A 22,524-nucleotide genomic window follows, 5' to 3' on the forward strand; every position below is an offset into this window, starting at 1 on the left:
GAGGAAGAAGAAATGGCTCTGAATTGCAGCCTTATATATCTCTGACACCCCACCTCAGCCCCTTCAGACATGCTGGTCATGTGTTCACAATTGTCTTCTGAAAGCGACCCTTGATCCTTGGGTAGGTCGCTTCCCCACCGCTGCAGCTCCGCCTGACCTGACCGCTGTTACCTGCTTTGCTTCTCTCTTCAGATCGGCGCTGACCTCCTGCCTGCGCGATCGTCGCCTTGAATGCCTGTGCCCCTTGATTTCTGTGCCCCCGTGTGCCTGCCCGCCTTCTCTCATGTACCCCGAGTGAGTGAGTGATTTATTGTGCTTTTTGCCATTTCCTTGGATCGCCGCGATCCTCTTCGGGCTCCTCAGCCCCGTTTTTCCCGCCGCTGCCTCCCGTGCAGCCCCTCCCCCCTGCACCCATTGGCTTCCTACCCTCCCGCCTCCCGCCTCCCAGCTGACCCCTCCTACCCTCATATGGCGGCCGCTGCGCGGCTGAGACAGCGACCCTTGACCCTTGGGTAGGTCGCTTCCCCACCGCTGAAGCTCCGCCTGACCTGACCGCTGTTACCTGCTTTGCTTCTCTCTTCAGATCGGCGCTGAACTCCTGCCTGTGCGATCGCCGCCTTGACTGCCTGTGCCCCTTGATTTCTGTGCCCCCGTATGTCTGCCCGCCCCCCTGCTCTCATGTACCCAGAGTGAGTGAGTGATTTATTGTGCTTTTTGCCATTTCCTTGGATCCCGCCCCTGCCTCCCGTGCGGCCCTGCCCCTCTGCACCCATTGGCTTCCTACCCTCCTGCCTCCCAGCTGACCCCTCCTCCCCTCCTACCCTCTTATGGCGGCCGCTTCGTGGCCGCGCAGTGGATGCGCCGCCAAAAGCAAGCCTGTCTGCGTTTGTCCGCGCCTGGACCGCGCCCTGCGCCAAAACCCCTGGCCCCCACCGCGCCCAAAGCACCCGACTGAGATACGACTCCGCCTCCCTCAACACCCTCAACACCGGACGAACAGCCGCCTGCTACCAAGCAACCCCAAAGCGAACCCATGGACCCTTCACCTGCCAAACCTGCAAATACACATGCCTCCAAACCTGCAGACCGCCACACAGGCCCCCGCAACAACACCAACCACCTCAAGTGCATCCTCCTCAACACCCGCTCCGTCCACAAGCAAGCCATCGAACTATGGGACCTCCTGGACACAACAGCACCAGACGTCGCCTTCATCACGGAAACCTGGATGAACACCTCCTAGGCCCCAGACATCGCCATAGCCATTCCCGATGGCTACAAGATCGCCCGGAAGGACCGCGCCAACCAAACCGGAGGAGGAATCGCCATCATCTACAGGAACACCTTCAACATCACGACCACCACCGAAGACAAACCCCTCGCCGCCGAACACGTACACTTCCAGATCCACACCGACCCCAAAACCACCCTCAGAGGAACACTCATCTACAGACCCCCGGACCCACGCGCACAATTCAGCGAAACCGGATGTATGACGGTACAACGCGTACCGTTACAACGCGTCACTTTACGACGCAGTTTTAACAACTCAAGTCGTTACAACGACTTACGTTGGGGGGCGCTGATAGTGAATAGTTTAATTTACTATTCCAACACCAGTCCCCGTGGATAGTAGGGAAGGTGTTGGGTAGTAAATTAAACTACCCCCTATCCTAGAGGGCCCTCCAGCAAAAGTCGTTGTAACGACTTTCGTTGTTAAAACTGCGTCGTAACTGTACTGCGTTGTAGCGGTTCCGTTGTAAAGGATGTTTCCCGTGAAACCATCGCCGACTTCATCAGCCAACACTCCCTAGCCTCACCAGAATACATCCTCCTCGGGGACCTGAACTTCCACCTGGAGAAAAACAACGACAACAACACCACCACCCTGCTCGACAACCTCGGACTCAAGCAATTGATGAGCACCCCCACTCACATCGCCGGCCACACACTCGACCCCATCTTCTCCGCCAGCAACCATGTCTCCTTCAGCCACTCTTCCGAACTGCACTGGACCGACCACAGATGCGTCCACTTCACCTTCAAAAGGGATACTCACCACCATCGCACACAACAAATCCCCCGCAGACACTGGAGCAAAATCACCACTGACCAGCTCCTCTCAACACTAAGCCAGAACCCACCAGCCAACAGCACTGACGCCAACAACGCAGCCCACAAACTCACTCAGTGGATCACCAACTGCGCCGACAACCTCGCACCTTTTAAGAGTCCCCGAGGCGGGACCAGCAACAAGAAAACCCCATGGTTCACAGACACCCTCAAAGAATCTAAGAAATCCTGCCGAACCCTCGAAAAAACCTGGCGCCACGAACGAACCACAGAAAACATGACAGCCCTCGAGATCGCCGCCCGTGAACACCACCAGCTGATCCGCTCCACCAAAAGGACATCATTCAAAGAACGACTAGACAACAACACCGACAACAGCAAGGAACTCTTCAACATCATCAAAGAACTCTCCAACCCCAGTGCCAGCTCCAACAACATCACTCCGTCGCAAGAACTCTGCAACTCCCTCGCCACGTTCTTCCACCGAAAGATCACAGATCTACACTACAGCTTCGGACCCCAGACCCCGCCTCCAACCACCGAACCAGCAGCTCCCACCACTACCCTCAGCTCCTGGACCACCATCAGCGCTGAAGAGACCATAAGCATCATGAACACCATCCACTCCGGCTCCCCCTCGGACCCTTGCCCCCATCACATCTTCAACAAAGCCGACACCATCATCGCACCCCATCTCCGGAACATCATTAACAGCTCGTTCGCATCAGCCACATTCCCCGAGAGCTGGAAGCACGCAGAAATCAACGCCCTCCTGAAAAAACCCACGGCAGACCCCAATGAGCTGAAGAACTTCCGCCCCATCTCTCTTCTTCCCTTCCCAGCCAAGGTCATCGAGAAGACCGTCAACAAGCAGCTGACCGCTTTCCTCGAGGCAAACAACTCGCTCGACCCATCCCAGTCTGGAATTCGAGCCAACCACAGCACGTAATCCGCCCTCATTGCAGTCACCGACGACATCAGGACCCTGATGGACAACGGAGAAACAACCGCCCTCATCCTCCTGGACCTCTCGGCAGCCTTCGATACCGTGTGCCATCGCACCCTAATAACCCGCCTCTGCACCACTGGAATCCTAGGAATGGCCCTGGACTGGGTCATCTCATTCCTCTCCGACAGAACCCAGAGAGTCCGCCTCCCTCCCTCCGCTCAGAGGCCACCGAGATCATCTGCGGAGTACCCCAAGGATCCTCACTCAGCCCAACCCTCTTCAATATCTACATGAGCCCCCTCACCGCCATCGCACGCAAACACAACATCAACATCATCTCCTATGCCAACGACACCCAGCTGATACTCTCCCTCACCAAAGACCCTGCCACCGCCAAAACCAACCTACAGGAAGGAATGAAAGACGTTGCAGAATGGATGAAGCTCAGCCGCCTAAAATTGAACTCAGACAAGACGGAGGTCCTCATCCTCAGACAATCCCCCTCCGCCTGGGACGACTCCTGGTGGCCCACGGCGCTGGGCACTGCACCGACCCCCACGGACCACGCACGCAACCTGGGGTTCATCCTGGACTCCCTCCTCACGATGACCAAGCAAGTCAGCGCCATCTCGTCATCATGCTTCAACACCCTACGCATGCTCCGTAAGATCTTCCGGTGGATCCCCACCGAAACCAGAAAAACAGTGACCCATGCCCTCGTCACAAGCCGACTGGAATACGGAAACACCCTATACGCAGGAACCACCGCCAAGCTTCAGAAACGACTACAACGCATACAGAACGCCTCTGGACGCCTCATCCTCGACATTCCTCGCCACAGCCACATATCCGCCCACCTGAGACACCTGCACTGACTCCCCGTCAACAAGAGGATCACTTTCAGACTCTTCACCCACACACACAAAGCTCTCCACGACATGGGCCCAGAATACCTCAACAGCCGCCTCTCGTTCTACATGCCAACCCGCCAGCTCCGCTCCACCAGCCTCGCCCTCGCCACCGTCCCACGGATCCGCAGAACCACCGCCGGAGGAAGATCATTCTCCTATCTGGCGGCCAAAGCATGGAACTCCCTCCCCGCACACCTTAGAACTACCCAGGACCATCTCACCTTCAGGAAACACCTCAAGACCTGGCTCTTCGAGCAGCAGTAACACCCCCCCTCTTCAGCGCCTTGAGACCCTCACGGGTGAGTAGCGCGCTCTATAAATGTAAAATGTAAATGTAAATGTAGTTGAGCTTATATAGCGCACAGCTACCCGCAAAGCAGGTGTCCCGGCGCTTGCTTAGGGAACCCTTCCTGATATTCCCCTGTGAGATAGCAGGGTATCCACAAGGTGAAAGTCAGGCATCCCGCCGCGAGGGGCCGTTGTGGAGATTAAGCAAGCTGTTGCCCAGAGTCGCAGAGTGTGAACCCGTGAGTCAAGGAGGCACCGGGGTGAGTGGATTGATTGATTGATTGATTGATGAAAGTCAAAAATAAAAGCATATCTTGTTTCAATGAATGACCCACCTGCGTCACCTCTTCTAAGTAACTTGGATGTCTGTCCAGTCTGGTGAGACATGGAAAGGTACGGAAAGTTCCCCTTCTTCCACCCCATGTTTTCCTTCATAGTGATGCGGTGTACGCATGGGTCTGTACCTGCACAGTGAGAGGCTGTTCCTTTTACATTGATTTCATAGTATGTGGTTAAAATAAAATAGGGTTACAGACGTAAACATCCGTATTATTGCTACACCCCAATCTACTATTGGGAAACGACCAGCAGTAGAGTCTTTGTAAAGTAAGTATATTTTCTTTCTGTGCCTGGTATAAACGCCAGCCTTGCCCAGCAGCACCCTAGGAAGCAGGCATGCATGCGCTCACAGTAACGCCCTCACGCGTGCACACCTTTTCAATACCTCTCAATCATCACCAAACCGGCTCCTAGTACGCTAAACCTCGGGCTAGCCTATCTGCGAGGTATTTAAGTTAATGTTCATGGACCAGGGAAGGGCAAGAGGCTGTGACTCGCACGTTAGTCGAAGCCTTACCCTCTTTTCTGAGGAAAAAAAACTGGGATTGGATTCTTCATTTTCAAAGGGGGGCAAATAGAACAGCGCGTTTCATTAAAAATAATTTGTGGGTGCATTTGACCTGACCTGTACCTTATAAAAGCGAGTAATTTTGGTTCCCGTTTCGTATTTTTTCTTTCAACCGAGACTTGTTGATTGAAGAAAGTTTGGAGTGGAAGATGAAACATGAAGTGAGGGTTTTTTTCATGATGGGGGTCCCCATCACCCCACTGAGATTCGGAAGTGACCATTTGTGATGTTTTTTGCTCCTCCTAGAAAAGGTTCCATCCAACCCCCAAGAGATTGAATGGAGAAGACTGGCGCTTTTTCACAGACTGTGTCGCTCTGTGGAAGTCTGCATTGATGGGAAAGGGGGAAGGGAACCGCTGCATGTGAAACCCCGGCAGGGGCAATACTTTCCACTTCAGCGAGGAAGGGGTCGCCCCTGCAGGGATCAGCTGCAAAGAAGAGTGGGAGGAGGCAGTCTCTGCCATTATTCCGCCCGAGATCTGCTCCGCAGTTGTGAATTACAAAGATAAGAATTACGTCATATTAGAAGTAGGTGACCCAACAAATTAACAGGAAGAGCCGAGCTCTAAAAGGTGATTCATGAGCCGAGCAAAGAAAATATTTGGCATGCAATTCCTTCAACAAGCATCATTTAAAAATATGGTATTGTGTCTTCAAAATTAAAAAAACAAGCATTGGCCACGAAAGTCATCGTGATCACGATCGCTGTGAAAGTGAAAGTGATCGTGATGACGTGCTAAAAACACGCAAGGGATGCGCACACAAGCGCGCCTGCTTGTTACGCGTTCTAGCAAGCTGGTCGTCAAAGCAGCTACTAAATGTCTCTCCGAGCAGTGCACGCTGACTCAGCGAGACCTAAAAAAAGTCGAAAATGTGACTTAGCACGCTGTGTAATGCTCACGTTGCATGTATCCACTGATGCTGTGCTGATAGAGTAGTGGTTTTTCAGGTATGAAGCCCAGGTTTCCTTATTTATATTTACGTTAAACGTTTATGTAGGGCCTTTTTCGATCTCATTGATCACTTTCCAGAAAGATTTGACATCTTTTTGGTGCTGATGTATATCATTCTTCCCCAGTACTGATCATTGTAGTGTTTCTTGACCATCCAAACGGCTTTCTTTTCGAACACCGCTCTTTCACCCTAGGTTGTTGCTCCTTTAGGGTGTGATCGCGTTGTATTTGCCAGTATTCGCTATTTAGGCGTCTCTTTTGGGTTTTCAAGATTTTATGTCATCCAGGGTGGTGTTTTACCTCTATTCGAGGAGGTGGGGATTCTTCCTTTTTTAGCTGGCAAGAAGTTTCTCACAGAAGTATTCCCACATAGCTATATTATTAACTGAGTCGAGTGGGTTTTCATTGAAGAGGATCCTACAGCTGGTTAGGATTTCCTCCTGTGTCTGTTCTTGCTGTCATAACCTGGTAAGGCTATCTGTTCTGGCGTCTGAAATGAAAGGATTTGATGCAAAATGCTGGTGGACATTGATTTTCAATTTGATTAATTGCGGGTCATGGTCACTCTCTTCACAATGTTCTACTGGGAAGTTTTAAAAAAAGCAGAGGAGAGCGAAATTAGCCAAAGAGAAATCTATTATCAAGGTGGAAGTAGCAGGCTAGTGTGTCCTCGCGGCTGGAGTTATCGCATTAAAAACAGACTTTCAATATTTTCATACCTAATGAAGTTAGAGTTGCTGTCAAACAAATTTTGTCTATCCTTGCAGATGGCCTTGGAATGTGTCTGGGCTGGTATATTCCATACAAGATCTTGAGAAATGCTGTCTTCGTTCTTCTGATAATAAAACAAGTTTGAGTTAACATCTTCTGAAAGCAACAAAAGCGGTACATTGTATTCTGTTTTTATGATGATTGTTAAGGATTCTAATTTTCCTATTACTTCCATCTTTCCCGTATGCTGCATTAATGTTCAAAATAATAAGTGGGCTCTTTATGCCTTGTGCCCAATCTTCTATTTTTTCAGACTGTATTCATTGTTTGGGATATTAAACCTTTTTGCCTTTATGTTTCTGCTTAATGAAATATATATTGTGAGACCCCCCCCCTTGGGCAGCCCCTGTGCACATGGGGGCAGATTTATGATGACTGGCGCATCCCCAGGGATGCGCCAGTCATATTGCACCGCTGCTCCGCCACCCATGGTGCGGCGCATTTACAATGCGGCGCACCATGGGGCAAAAACGGCACAGATGCGTGACGCATCTGTGCCGTAAAGGCGGCGCATTGCTGGAGTTGCGTCGCAAGCGCGACGCAGCTCCAGCAAGGCTCGGGGGTGCCCTATCTGACCAATGCTGCGCCAAGACCTACGCCTGCTTCAAGCAGGCGCAGGGTTTTGACGCAGCATTGGCCTGAAAGTGACTGAGTGAAATCTCATAGATTTCACTCAGCCACTTTTGCGAGGCGCACCTGCCCCGGAACGCCCACCCTGCGCCGGAATGCCCACAAGTGGCGCAGGGCTTTACAACGTGACGTATCTGCCTAGATGGGTCATAGGGATGCGCCACGTTTACGCCGCAGTTGCATGACGTAAACGTGGCGCATTACCATCATAAATCTGCCCCTAAGTTTCTATGCTCTGTTGTAATATTCAAATTAGCCCAATAAAGTAGTAGAATGCTCAGACCAGGTCACCTGGAGAATAGTAATATGAAATCTCTTCAGGTACTGGACAACTTCTACATCAGTGGATTTGTGACCATTGTGATAAATATTCCATGAGCAAATGTTAATAGCTGTTGAACTGTGACCTTTAGTTCTGTCATTAGCTTTAAAATCTATTCAACATTCTTGCCGCCTGCTAGCACTGCGGAAGCCAGAAACAATCTGGATATGGGGATTCAGTACAGGGCCAATTACTTTGAGTGCCTTCGGGTAACATTTCTTTACTAATTGGATTCGTTAAGATAGAAAATGGTGGAAGGGAGGATAATGTGGTTCCCAACTGCAGTTCTTGCTTGATTCTTACTTGAGTCCTCTGGGGGACTTCATTCACTTTGTTTGTTGGTGCTGTAGTATGGGGGTCGACTTGAATGATCTCCCCGGAGGATTTTTCATTATGCGTTATCATGGTGGCAGCTAGTATTGTGGAACAGGGGATACCATGGAACATCGATATCTTTATTCCCCATTTCCCAAATTTGTATCTTTCACTAAAGACCTGAATAACCAGGTCACATGTTACGAACGTTACCAATGAGGTTTCAGACATCTGCGCTCCTCTTGGCTTCAAGAATGGAATATACACAGACCGGATCGGACTGGGATCGCAAACCAGCCGTGGCAATTACGTCCGATTGGCCCCTTGGAGGGTTGGGGGGCGCAGTCAGACGCTATTGCCAGGGCAGGAGCACTGCAGCTGTGCTTTTGTTACAAGGGGCCGATTTTGTAGCACTGCTGCAATACTGCCCCCAGCAACAAAAACTGCCCCCACTTGTACAATACTGGTCCCCCACCAACGCCCGATGCCCGCTATGGTCCGTCCGGCCCTGAACACGGCAGCCTTGCTGAAAATATCTTCAATTCCCTGTGAATGCATTCTGCCCATTGTTTACCATTGGCTTTGTGGTTTGTAACTCGGGTTTCCTTGATTTCTATTTGCTGGCTCTATTTGTTTTAGGCTGCCCCGCTTGAGTTTGTCCCTTCCCTTGCCCAAACCTTGTTTTTTGTATCCATCTGAGATTTCACTTTCTGTAAACAAGCTTTTAAATCTGGTTAATATCTTTTCACATTTGCTGTGCAAGGCCAATTGTCAGGCTCCATCTTCCAAGGGAGCTTGGGGTTTACTTCTTTTTCTGTGTCTTCAAAGCCAGAGCATTTATAGGAAAGCGAGAGGAATGAAGATTACTTCTCCTCATGGAGCCCGCTCATCTCCTCCTATGCTGCAGTTTACCAGGCTGTAACATAACACTTAAAACAGGCCTGCAGGAAGGAGGTGTACTCACTAAACAAATATTCATGTTGAGGTTCTTCTATCAAAGCACTGTTGGCTTTTGCTTAATGTGACCCTCTAGTTAATGCCCAAGGGCCCTTCTGTTTAGTCAGTGAGTCCAAGTACCAAACCCTTTCACTAATAACATGCATTGGCAAGCCAAAAGGTGTAGCCTACACAGTTACACTTAATGGGGAATAGCCTTGGTATGTGCAGTAGCACCATGCAATAAAAAGCCAAACACAGAGTACTGCTTTCCTGAAAACTGCAAACAGGAGCCCAAAACTCACTACATTATTTACACTACAGCCTTAAACATCCTGCCTATGTCAAATATAGGGGCATGTGTACAAGCCTCTATCGCCATAGGAATGTCACTTTTAGTGATGTTCCTGTGGCGATATGGGCTTTGTCTTATTTATAAGGCAACATTAAGCCACTTAACTTGGCTTTATTTTGACTTGTAATTAGGGCCCCCTTTCACGCTATACTTAGCTTGAACGGGGTGGGCAATGGGTGGTGTGGAGGGCATTCCAGAGCAGCACCCATTGATTTTGACGCTGCCCTATATTTACAAGGACAGCATATATATGGGGCAGCGCCAAAAATAAGACCAGGGAAAACCTGGTCTTAAACAAGCGCAACAAGGAGAAATGTTTCTTGCTTTTGATGTTTCTATGTGTGCAGCACTCTGCAGCACACATAGAAACAGCAAAAGGCCATTGATTGTTTATGTGCAGGAAGCTGAACCTTCCTGCACATAAACAATCAATTACTGTATTAAGCAGCACACATACAAGTTTCAAAATACCATTTCAGATTGTTTATGTGCAGGAAGGGGCACCTTCCTGCACATAAACAATCTTCCTCTACAACGCAGGCACCCTTGCACTGTAGTGCTACAGTGTCTGCTTTGGCGCTAGGCAGCTAAAATTAGCACCAGCAACGGGGGAAAGACAGGGCTGCACTGTATCCTTGTAAATATGGTGCAGCCCTGCGTTTGGGAAGTGGCGTACTGCGTCATTAAGCCAAGGTGGCTAACGCCTCGCTCCGCCACCTCCTAGTAAATATGCCCAATAGTTTTTATGCTATTTGGTGGATGCTTATTTTGTCAAAAATGAAACAGGTTAATATGTTTCACTGAAATAACAACAGCCTACCACCAGGACCAGTATCAGCACTGCTGACATCTGGTGCAACACTCTATGCCACTTCATTCTATGCATCTCTAGTCTACTCTGCACCACTCTAGTCTATGTCAGTGCATTCTACCCAAATCTACTATGCACAACTCCACTCTTTGCCACTGCACTATACACCAGTCCAGTATAGGCCACTTCACTCTACTCTGCACCACTCAACTCTATGCCACTCCACGCCACTCTGCTCTGCAACAGTGAACTCCATGCCACTGCACTCTACGCCACTATACTATGACAATGCACTCTATCCTTCACCACTCCACTCTACTCCACTTCACTCTACTCTGAAGCAATCTACTTCACACCACTGCACCCTATGCCACTCTACTCCACTCCACACCGCTCCTCTTTAGGCCAGTGTATTCTACACCACTTCTCTATACTACTTCACTTTACCCTGCACCGTTTCACTCTACCCTGCACCGCTTCACTCTACCCTGCACCACTCCACTCTATGCTTCTCAACTTGAAGGGGAAGTTCCTGTGTCGGGTTAACCAGTACAGAGATTTATTCAAAAGTTCATTTTGCATCTCTTGTTGGTCCTTTCGCAATGGAGGGACCCCTAATAAAACCAGAACATAAGGGCAGGAAGCTGGGAGTAAGTTAATCACTGGCTGTTTAATAATTTGAGCTGGGACCACCGCTAATTCTGTTCTTTGTCTTGCAGAAGTCTCTGGGGGTTCCCTTTGGTAGTATCTCATATGGTTTAAAATAGGATCATTACCCATATAAGGTGAAATCAACTGGAAGTGGCTTGGCGTATTGCGACCTTACTGTGGAAGCACCCCATTCGACAGTAGATGGTCTTTGGGAGCTTTCAGTCTGTCTTTGATCTGTGGCTAATACCAACATTGGAACTGCAGCTGCAATGTAGTTTGGGCATACTCTGGCCCCGAGTGGTTTATCGCCTGGAGTAAATGCTCAATGGCATTAAGCCGTGTAATAATCGATGATACTGCTGCCTGCAATACATCTTTGAATTTCTCAAAGCAATCCTCCAATAACTGTATCCCCTCTGATGACTTAGGAACTCTAGTGAGAGCCCTAACTTCCCTTTCCAATCGATCAGGCTGTTTGCATGTAGGAGCTACAGTTGGGGCGGGGTCTAAAGCTAGAGCTTCCGTCTGCATGGGTGTTTCTCTTGGAGTAGGTTTATTCAGTCGTTTTCAGCATTTGATGGCTGGCAGGCAGGGCCGGACTGGGAAAGAAAACCAGCCCTGGCAGAGTGCTCGGCCAACCCCCACCCCCAGGGGTGGGTTGGGGGTGCGACCGCGCTCTTTGCCAGGGCCGGTTTTCGACCGATTTGTTACAGGGACGTTTTTGCAGCAACGCTGCAAAAACGGCCCTGTAACAAACACGGCCCCCAGGGCCCAAAACCGGCCCCCACCCTTGCGGCGCACGGGGATTGCCCGGTGCCTGCAACGGCCAGTCCGGGCCTGCTGGCAGGGGACTAAGTTCAGGCTTTTTTTTAGCCAAAGACGAGGACTGAGCAGAGGAGTCTGATGGCCCTATACTATTAGATCTATCAAGATCTGTAGAAACGGGGCATGGGCAAGGGGTAGGGCCAGAATCTATGAGCCAAGAGAGAGCCTTCTCATTAAGGTCTATTTAATTACTAATGATACTCACCACCCTCTGTAGCATTCTATCAATTGATGAGGGAGGGGGAGTATCTAGATGCATGGAACCTACAAACTTCTACTTTCCCATGTTGTACCATAAGTGTAACAGACAACAGTTAGAAATAGATAGATCCAGCCAAGTTTGCAGAGAACAAAGGTAGAGCCAGGCGTACCTCAAGAAGAGCAACCAAGGTGGGTGCCCAGCCCAGCCTCCTCCGGGCTCTAATGGGCACTGACGGGTGCTGAAAGACAACTCTAATTGGTGTTATTGCGCTTCGGCTCCTGGGCAAAACGTTGCAGCCTCTCCTCCAGAGCACAAGTCCCGGGAAGCTAGAAAGAGGGTCCCACCAAGCGTTCCGCCTAGGGAAGGGAAGAACACTTGTCTGGCACCATGCTGTGATGTGAAACCGCTTCTCCAATAGAAGCTTTGCTGCATAAAGCACTGCTCTCCGACAGAGCCAAGGGAGGAGGCCCTGCCCTGCCTCTCCTGTTGATGTCTGGTGAAGATGGGTTCACCCTCAAACCAGGCTTTGCCCTCACAGTGCAACGCCTGTGGCTTTATAGTGCCAATAGCACTATCAGGATGGGGGCCCCCCTCCATGGCAGGGGCTGGTCGCGGGTATAGGCAGCAAAGGACTCCTTGGAAAGCAACAAGGCTAATGTAGCAGTCCCTTAATTCTGTGGGGGTTGCCACAACCAGGGCAACATCCCAGTGGGTCCTTGGAGGGGACGGCAAATACCACAGAGGCTGGCGGAGGGTGAATGGCGCTGTGCATTCCAGCGCCAAAGATGAAACCATGCAAAGCAGCACAGACCTGGCACCGAACCCTGTGTCACTCTGTAGCTATTGAACGTCTCCAGTGGCAAGCCTGACGGTGGCTCCCGATGTCCCACTGGTTTTGAAGGCAGGAAAGCGGTCCTCCTGGAAAAGTTAGAAGTTAGAGTGAGGGTCAGAGGAGCTTTTCTACTCAGCCTCTACTCGGCTACTACGCCACTTCACTCTACTCTGAAACAATCTAGTCTATGCTACTGCACTCAAAGCCACTGCATTCTACTTCAGTCTGCACCACTCTACACCACTACACTCTACATCACTGCTCTTTATGCTGCACCACTCTACTCTATGCCGCTGCCCTCTACGCCACTCTACTCGTAACCACTGCACTGTACGCCAATGCACTCAACACCACTTTACTCAAAACCAATGCACTCTATGCCAAGTACTCCACACCACTGCACTCTACGTCACTACACTCTACTCTGCAACACTCTATGCCACTGCAAGCTACGCCAATCTATTCTACTCTGTACCAATGTACTCTTCTCCACTGTACTCTACACCACTCTACTCTGCACCACTCTACTCTGCACAACTCTACTCTGCAAGACTGCACTCTTAGGCACTGAACTCAACACCACTGTACTGTGCGCCACTGCACCCTATACCATTGCACTCTGTCACTGCACTCTATGCCACTTTCTGCCACTACTCTCTGAGCCACTGTTCTCTGCACCACTCTACTCTGTGCCACTCTACTCTGCAAGACTGAACTCTCCGCCACTGAACTCAACACAGCTCTACTCTGCCCCACTGCACTCTGTCACTGCATGAAATACCACTCTACACCATTATGAACTATGTCAGTGCTCTTTATGCCACTCTATTCTACACTGCACCACTGTACTCTACGCCACTGTTTTCTGCACCACTGTACTCTGCACTACTCTATGCTATGCCACTGCACTCTACTCCACTGTAGCCTACTCTGAACTGCTCAACTCTACGCCATTCTACGTGACTACACTCTGCATCACCATAATCTATTCTGCACCACTGCACTTCCTGCCACTGGACTCTACACCACTCTACTCTACACATCTATACTCTATTCTGCACCACTCCACTCTACCCTGAACCACACCACTCTACGCCACTCCACTCTACTCTGAAACAATCTGCCCTATGCCACTGCACTCTATGCCAGTGCACTCTAATCTGCACCACTCTACTCTACGTCACTCCACTCTACTCTAATGCACTCTGTCAGTGCACTCTATACCACTTTACTCAAAACCAATGCACTCTTTGCCAGTCTACTCTGTACTTTATGCCACTTCACTCTAGGCTACTCTAATCCACTCTAACACGCTCTACTTCATTAAACTCTACTCCACTCTATGACCCTCTACTCCAGTCTACATCACTGTACCCCACTGTACACGCAGTACTTGTGGGACAAATGCTTGTGTGATAGTCTGCCACATGTGCAGAATATTATACACACATGAACATGCACTACTCCGGTGCAAATGTGGGTTTGAGTAGGGCAGTGGACGCAAAAATGTGGAATACCTCCTCCAAAGTAGGTGTGCCAGTGGGAACAAGAGGACGGGCACAGGGAGGGAAATGGGAATCCACAGATAAACATACAAAACTGCAAGTCAGGCTCATTTCAAAATAGATACACACAAAACCACTCAAGTAAGTAAGTAAGTAAGTACATTTTTTATTGTCTTAGGTTAATTAAAACCATTACAAAAGATACATTAATAACTCATATCATCGAGTAAAAAGTTATAAGAAACAGGTTATTAAAAACAAGAAAGCTTTGGTTAAAAAACAGTTTGATGGGGGAGCATGTCCATAGTGTGGAGACATGGCCGTTATTCAATTAATCAGGTCTGGGCCGACTTCATGATTTTTTTGTTTCAGTTCCAAAAGTTTCAGGAATTTGACCAACTTCCCATTTAATGGCGGAAGGCCTGGGTCGAAACAAGCGAGAACGGCTTGTCTGCGTGTGCGGATTTTTTATTCGTTAAATGCAGTTTTTAACAGGGCTACTCTTTCCTCTTTCAGCCTCGGGCAGGTGCATAATAGATGTTCGAAATCTTCATTCTCTGCACCGCCCAGCCTGCATTTTGTCCCACAGTCCCTTCTCAGCCATCGTTTTAAATGTGGAATAGCTGGTAAAATTCCTAGCCTATGTTTTAAAAAGGCTTCTTTAGATTTCCTGCCGTACCCCAGACCAAAGTATGCTTGTGACCCCGGCGATTTGTATGTGGACAAAGTCATCCAGGCGTGACGCCTATGAGAAAAGGTAGCTTTGTCTTACACATGCGATAATCTTTTTATGCACTTGTTTACAATATGCTTGAATTGCGCATGCGGTAATGGAGTTTCCCATAATTCTTTCAGGCCTGTGACGGTCAGAGATTCCTCTAAAAATATTTTCGCCGGCAGTTTGGAGGAGCTTCTTAAGTCTTGCCATAACTGATGGTTCAGTGTGTTTTCTGGCGAGTTCTTTATTTTCTGCCAGCACTTTATGTATGACCCTCTTCTTGCAAGCATTTGGCAGGTCAGTCCAAATTCTAGGCGGATCTGGGCTTGCGAGGTGTAAGTTGGCAGGTTAAAGAGAAGTCGGTAAGCCTTTTCAATGGTTGTGTCCAACAGTCTCGCGTCTATACCTCATAGAGCCTCACTACCATATGTGATGGATGACTCTATTTTGACTTGCGCCACGCGGAGCAGTGGGAGAAAAGTGGGACCGTTCAGGTTTAACTTTAGCTGTTTAAGCGTAGTAGCTATCAGCATCCCTTTCCTCTTGATTGCCTCTAGTTGGTTTGAGAAGCGGCCTCCTTTATCGACCAAGATTCCAAGTTATTTATATTCTGAGCAGTTTGCGACGGCTTTTGTTCCAAGGAACCAAGTGTGCAGCTTTTTGTTCCCAGTTATGGAGAAAACTTTGGTCTTATCGATGTTTACTTCTAATAGGTTTGCTTCGGCGTATCCGTGCAGTGCATTGATAAGATTTTGGAGGCCTACTTTCGTGTGGCTGACCAGGACCACATTGTCTGCATAGGATATACTCAAGTAGTACTACAGACCAACCAAGGTCAAAGGTACACCCATTCAACATTGAAGTAAATCACACCTGACACTGGCCACTCATAGGAACTGCAATGAAACACTGACCCTCCTGAAGATGGCAGGGCAAGAGAAACCTACGCCTTCCCTGTTTGCTGGAGGCTGTTATGGGAGGCTGAGAAAATCCTCCTACATTGCCCAACAACCGACATACATAGAATGCATAGCTTTCTGTGATGCTAATATCATTTGCTTATTCTGTGCATGTCGCCTGACCTAAACACTATAGAAGAATTCAGAGGCCATCAGGAGATGTTTCTTGTATGGGCTGCTTTGGAGCCAGCTCTGCAACTTGGTGTGCTGATCTCTTTCCTGAGACCACTGTGAACGCTACAAAATGTTTTTTTCCCTTTAGTTGAATGACATAGCTTTGCCAGAACTCCTACAACTTTCCTCCTATGTAGCATTGATTGTGCGATGATGTGCCATATGTAGACCAATAACATAAAAATACCTACTCTTCAAAATGCTGGTTTTTAATCCGCAGATTACTGAGGAAACTATTTTAATAGTTTTCCAGCTCCAGTGCCAAGTCCTAAGCATGCACATCAAGTATCATCATTCAGTTTCATTTGTGGCTACAATCCTCAGTGTTACCATGCATGTAGCACATTAGAGAGTGATTACTTGGTACATTAAATAAAGCTGTATCTGTTTTGTTATGAAGGCTTCCACTGCTGCTTCCTGTGTTGTGAAAGACTAAAAGGGGTAATAGGTGTAGTTGTTTGTACCACCTGTGTGTAAATTAGGATAATTCGAGGTATCACTTGTCCTTTGAAATGGGAAACCCCTTACCCATTGGTTCAGTAACAGTCAAGAAGGACCAGGACAAGTATTGTTATTGATGATAATTCAGTAAGATCCATAATCAGTTTCTAGCGTCATTTTAGGACTGGTAAGAATGAGGTTGGAAACCCTTAGTTTCTACAAATGTATTTAGGGTCATTTGTGATCACAGAATACTGTTGTAAGGCACAGCCAACACATTTTAAATAGTATTTTCCTGTAGTGATCACAAATGATTTGACATCGAATCTCCGGCTATCAGCCTAGAAACCAACCCATCAGCATGCAAAGTAAATTTTCACAAGGAAATCTTACGCTACAGACTAGGTGTAAGAACATCAAACATCCAAAATACCACAATTCCAGAATGATCCACACTGGCACGTCGACCTCAAATAACAGCGATAGGGGTGACTAGCCAGGAGGAAAGAACTCAAAAAAACACCAACAACATAGACAATCTGGTAATTAACCTCTCCGATACCCGGTTATCTGACATTGAACGAGATACCCTTAACAAAGGCTTATCCTTTTGCCCTGCAGCATCACGGAATCTAGTCAAGACACAAATCGATTTATTTAAAATCATAAGGAAACTGAAGTTACGAGCTTCTTTGCGGACAAACCACCTAGTCCAAGAACTCAACCGAATATACCATTGTCTGTTTTTTCCATCCAAGACCTATCAGATATTTATCTACTAAAGAGCCTAGCAAGAACAGATCATGATCACAACTCAATAGCAACAACAGCAACCGGTTTGGGGATTAGCACCAATGCAACGGAAAATACGTTACTAGCTTTGAAATTAGCCTTTTGCACACAACTGCCAGCAGGCAACAGCATAGATACCTTTAATCTAGCAGTTGCACATAACTTGGATAAGGAACATCTCTGGTAGGTCAAAAAATTAAATATGTACCCTAAAATATCACGTCTAGTGAAAGACAAGTTACCAAACACCTCCAACAACACAAGAAGCTAATTAATCAATGAAGTGGACAAAGGGGGCAACACAGTAGTTCTAAATATTGACAGCTATATTCTTGAAGCAAATAGACAACTGTCGGACAATACATGCTACCAACTATAGACCCAGGATCCAACCTCAGAAACCAAAATCAAGACCAAATTGAATGAATGGTATACACAAGGTCTATTAAGCATTGCAGAAAAAACATATCTTCTGATCTCATATCCTATAATGCCGACATTTTACCTATGGTCCAAAATACACAAAGGAGTTAACTCACCTCCAAGAAGACCTATTATAGCAGGAATCAATTCACCCTGCACTAGACTGGGAGAATATGTTGATAAGAAACTCCAACCTTTCATGTAGGGCATTCCATCTTTTATTAAAGATACCAAATATATGCTTACCAAACTAGGGAATATAACCTGGGAATCAAACTTCATTCTGGTCACCATTGATATTGTGAGCTTGAATACATCTATTGGGCACCATGGTGGCCTGGCAGCCGTTAAATGCATGTTATGGACCATACCAGCCAACTTCCTAGAATTAAATACAATGCTGCTTGAGATGCTTGAAATCTACCTGACTAATAACATCTTCAGCTTTGACCAGAAGTTCTACTGGCAAGTATGCAGAACTGCAATGGGAGCTAAATTGGTACCACCATACGCACGTATCTCCATGAGCCACTTAGAGAAATTTTGGCTATAGGACTCTAGGGGCTAGATGTAGGTAATTCTATTTTACCACTTCTTAAATACCGAATTTTACCAATTCGGTATTTAAGAAGTGGTAAAATAGAGGGGGGGAGATGTAGGTAATTCCAGATGTGGAATTACCGAATCGGAAATATACGGTATTTACCGATTCGGTAAATACCGAATCGGTATTTCCTATTGATTCCTATAGGCTGTGAAGCCCATAGGAATCAATGGGAAATACCGATTCTGTAATTACAGAATCGGTAAACACCGATTTTAGCAAGGGTGCAGGGGATGTCACTTTGACACCCTCTGGCACCCCATAAATTGACATGTGCGCCATGTGGCACACAGACATACCCTAAGGGCATGTCTGTCTGTCACATGGCATAGGTGTGCATGCACACATGTGCATGCACACCTGAATTCGGTATTTTAACACCCAATTGGATTGGGTGGTAAAATACCGAATTTGTAGGGCCTTTGGGACTCTGAAGAGTCCCACCTACATCTGTGATTTACCGAATCGGTAAAAATACCGATTCGGTATTTTACAGAATCTGTAAATTTACTGAATCGGTAAATTTACCGATTCTGTAAAAAAGTGCCCCTACATACCAATTCTTGAATACCGCTCGGTAACGGCCGAAAATACCGATTTTCGGCCGTTACCGACCGACATCTGGCCCTAGGTTCTCTAACTTCACCTTGCATATCATTTTGTGGGGTCGTTATATCGACGACATTCTCTGCATTTGGCAGGGAGTGCAAGAACATCTACAGAGATTCCCACTCCAACTGGACGACAACCCTTGGAAGATAAAAACAGCATATGTTTTTTCCAAATCTGAGGTTTACTTCTTAGATCTCACATGACGATCAACTACAAAGTAAAATATTTCGTAAAGAGACCTCAGTTTACTCCATTAGAGGAGCTGACAGCTGCCATCCACAATACAATGTCCACAACATACCCAAAAGAAAGTTTCTGAGACTCAAACACAATTGCATTGAAAAACACGACGTTCGAACAAAAAGGCCAAATTGCTATTAAACATTAAACTATTAATACCATCTCAAAGATGGAACGATCCCACACATTGTGCAACACACAACCGTCACCTACAACAAAGAATAACCAAATTTGCTTTGTTGCAGATTACCACAATGGTCAACACAACATCAGAATGATATTAAAACAACATTGGCACCTACTCCAATTTACACTAGGAATTAGGGGATACCTACGTGAGTACCTGGAATTAAGCTTTCACTGAGCCCCAAATTTGAAACAACATCTATAAAAATCAGAGTTTATTGACAAAAGTAAATCTATGTAAACCTTTCTTGACAGACCAGCCGGCTTCCATATCTGCCATTACTGCAACATATGTAAATTGGGCAAAAACAATACACCACAGATCCATATGAACTCAAGGCCACCCATCAAGATAAAAGAATGGATTGATTGCAACAGCAAATTCGTTGTATATATAATCATCTGCCCCTGCAATCAACCCTACTTTGGGAGCACAATCTGTCTACTGAGAACTAGGATCCAAGAGCATTACAGAAATATCAATACATTTTCCTCGGGCCACCCATTGACTGACCACTTCCATGAGACACATCCTCACAACAAAACATTCACCTTTTCGGGTATCGAAATAATACACAAAAATAGACAAGGAGGAAACCATGAACTCAAGCTTCGGAGGAGAGAGAGTGAACTAAAATCCTACAATACAAGGCTACAAAGTATGGACTCAATAAAGATGCAGAATTCCAATGCTGGCTTGATCGGAAATAAGATTTCCACAACCACAAACTTGATCCCGGATGGTCCTCTTCACACCAGAATGGATGCTCAATAGACCAATCCTGTAATTGACCCATAGAACGGCAGAAGAGTGGTGACCTCTGTGATTCGAATGAATACCTACAATTATTGTTCTCAAACTCTATTGTAAACAATCTCAGAACAATGTAAGGTCTGTACTTCGCATATTTGTAAAATATATCTAACATCTCTCGAATAGCATTCGCTGTCTGGTGCTGAACTACTACTAAGATTACAGCCATGACCGACCACAAACTATGAATATTATAAGCGACATTATTGAAAATGGGCTAAACTTGAAGATTGACTGGTCATATATATATATATATATATATATATATATATATATATATATATATATATATATATATATATATATATATCAAAACAAAACCCTTTCAGGCATAGAGTGACGCATAAATTATGCAAAAAAGAAGGAGAGAACTCTGGGTAGGTCTCAGTTTAGGTGGAAAGCAGCTCCTGTTAGAGCACTCTCAACACCAGCGACACTCTAGATCTGCTCAGCTCAAATGTCTGTTTTTCTATCAAAGTTTTTAAGCATAGGATTAGACAGTGCTATCCATGCCGAGATAGAAAATGACAAAGTCTTTCGCCATTTGAACAGCAAAGTCTTTAAGCATAGGACTAGTACAGTGCAGTCCTTGCCGAGCTGTCAAATAACAAAAGCCATTTATCACTCCAGGCACAATATTACAGCTTTGAATTGGTAAAATACCAACTCAAGCCAACCTGAAATGAATAAAAGCAACCCCTGACACAGTGTTTCGCTCTAATTAGAGCTCTTCAGAGAGGTATAGCTTTGTCCAGACACAAGGGAGCACCCAGTATTAAGTCAAAACAAAACCCTTTCAGGCATAGAGTGACGCATAAATTATGCAAAAAAGAAGGAGAGAACTCTGGGTAGGTCTCAGTTTAGGTGGAAAGCAGCTCCTGTTAGAGCACTCTCAACACCAGCGACACTCTAGATCTGCTCAGCTCAAATGTCTGTTTTTCTATCAAAGTTTTTAAGCATAGGATTAGACAGTGCTATCCATGCCGAGATAGAAAATGACAAAGTCTTTCGCCATTTGAACAGCAAAGTCTTTAAGCATAGGACTAGTACAGTGCAGTCCTTGCCGAGCTGTCAAATAACAAAAGCCATTTATCACTCCAGGCACAATATTACAGCTTTGAATTGGTAAAATACCAACTCAAGCCAACCTGAAATGAATAAAAGCAACCCCTGACACAGTGTTTCGCTCTAATTAGAGCTCTTCAGAGAGGTATAGCTTTGTCCAGACACAAGGGAGCACCCAGTATTAAGTCAAAACAAAACCCTTTCAGGCATAGAGTGACGCATAAATTATGCAAAAAAGAAGGAGAGAACTCTGGGTAGGTCTCAGTTTAGGTGGAAAGCAGCTCCTGTTAGAGCACTCTCAACACCAGCGACACTCTAGATCTGCTCAGCTCAAATGTCTGTTTTTCTATCAAAGTTTTTAAGCATAGGATTAGACAGTGCTATCCATGCCGAGATAGAAAATGACAAAGTCTTTCGCCATTTGAACAGCAAAGTCTTTAAGCATAGGACTAGTACAGTGCAGTCCTTGCCGAGCTGTCAAATAACAAAAGCCATTTATCACTCCAGGCACAATATTACAGCTTTGAATTGGTAAAATACCAACTCAAGCCAACCTGAAATGAATAAAAGCAACCCCTGACACAGTGTTTCGCTCTAATTAGAGCTCTTCAGAGAGGTATAGCTTTGTCCAGACACAAGGGAGCACCCAGTATTAAGTCAAAACAAAACCCTTTCAGGCATAGAGTGACGCATAAATTATGCAAAAAAGAAGGAGAGAACTCTGGGTAGGTCTCAGTTTAGGTGGAAAGCAGCTCCTGTTAGAGCACTCTCAACACCAGCGACACTCTAGATCTGCTCAGCTCAAATGTCTGTTTTTCTATCAAAGTTTTTAAGCATAGGATTAGACAGTGCTATCCATGCCGAGATAGAAAATGACAAAGTCTTTCGCCATTTGAACAGCAAAGTCTTTAAGCATAGGACTAGTACAGTGCAGTCCTTGCCGAGCTGTCAAATAACAAAAGCCATTTATCACTCCAGGCACAATATTACAGCTTTGAATTGGTAAAATACCAACTCAAGCCAACCTGAAATGAATAAAAGCAACCCCTGACACAGTGTTTCGCTCTAATTAGAGCTCTTCAGAGAGGTATAGCTTTGTCCAGACACAAGGGAGCACCCAGTATTAAGTCAAAACAAAACGTTGTCATTTTCTATCTCGGCATGGATAGCACTGTCTAATCCTATGCTTAAAAACTTTGATAGAAAAACAGACATTTGAGCTGAGCAGATCTAGAGTGTCGCTGGTGTTGAGAGTGCTCT

Source organism: Lissotriton helveticus, chromosome 2_1 (genome assembly GCF_964261635.1).
Source record: "Lissotriton helveticus chromosome 2_1, aLisHel1.1, whole genome shotgun sequence".
NCBI classification, from domain to species: Eukaryota; Metazoa; Chordata; class Amphibia; order Caudata; family Salamandridae; genus Lissotriton; species Lissotriton helveticus.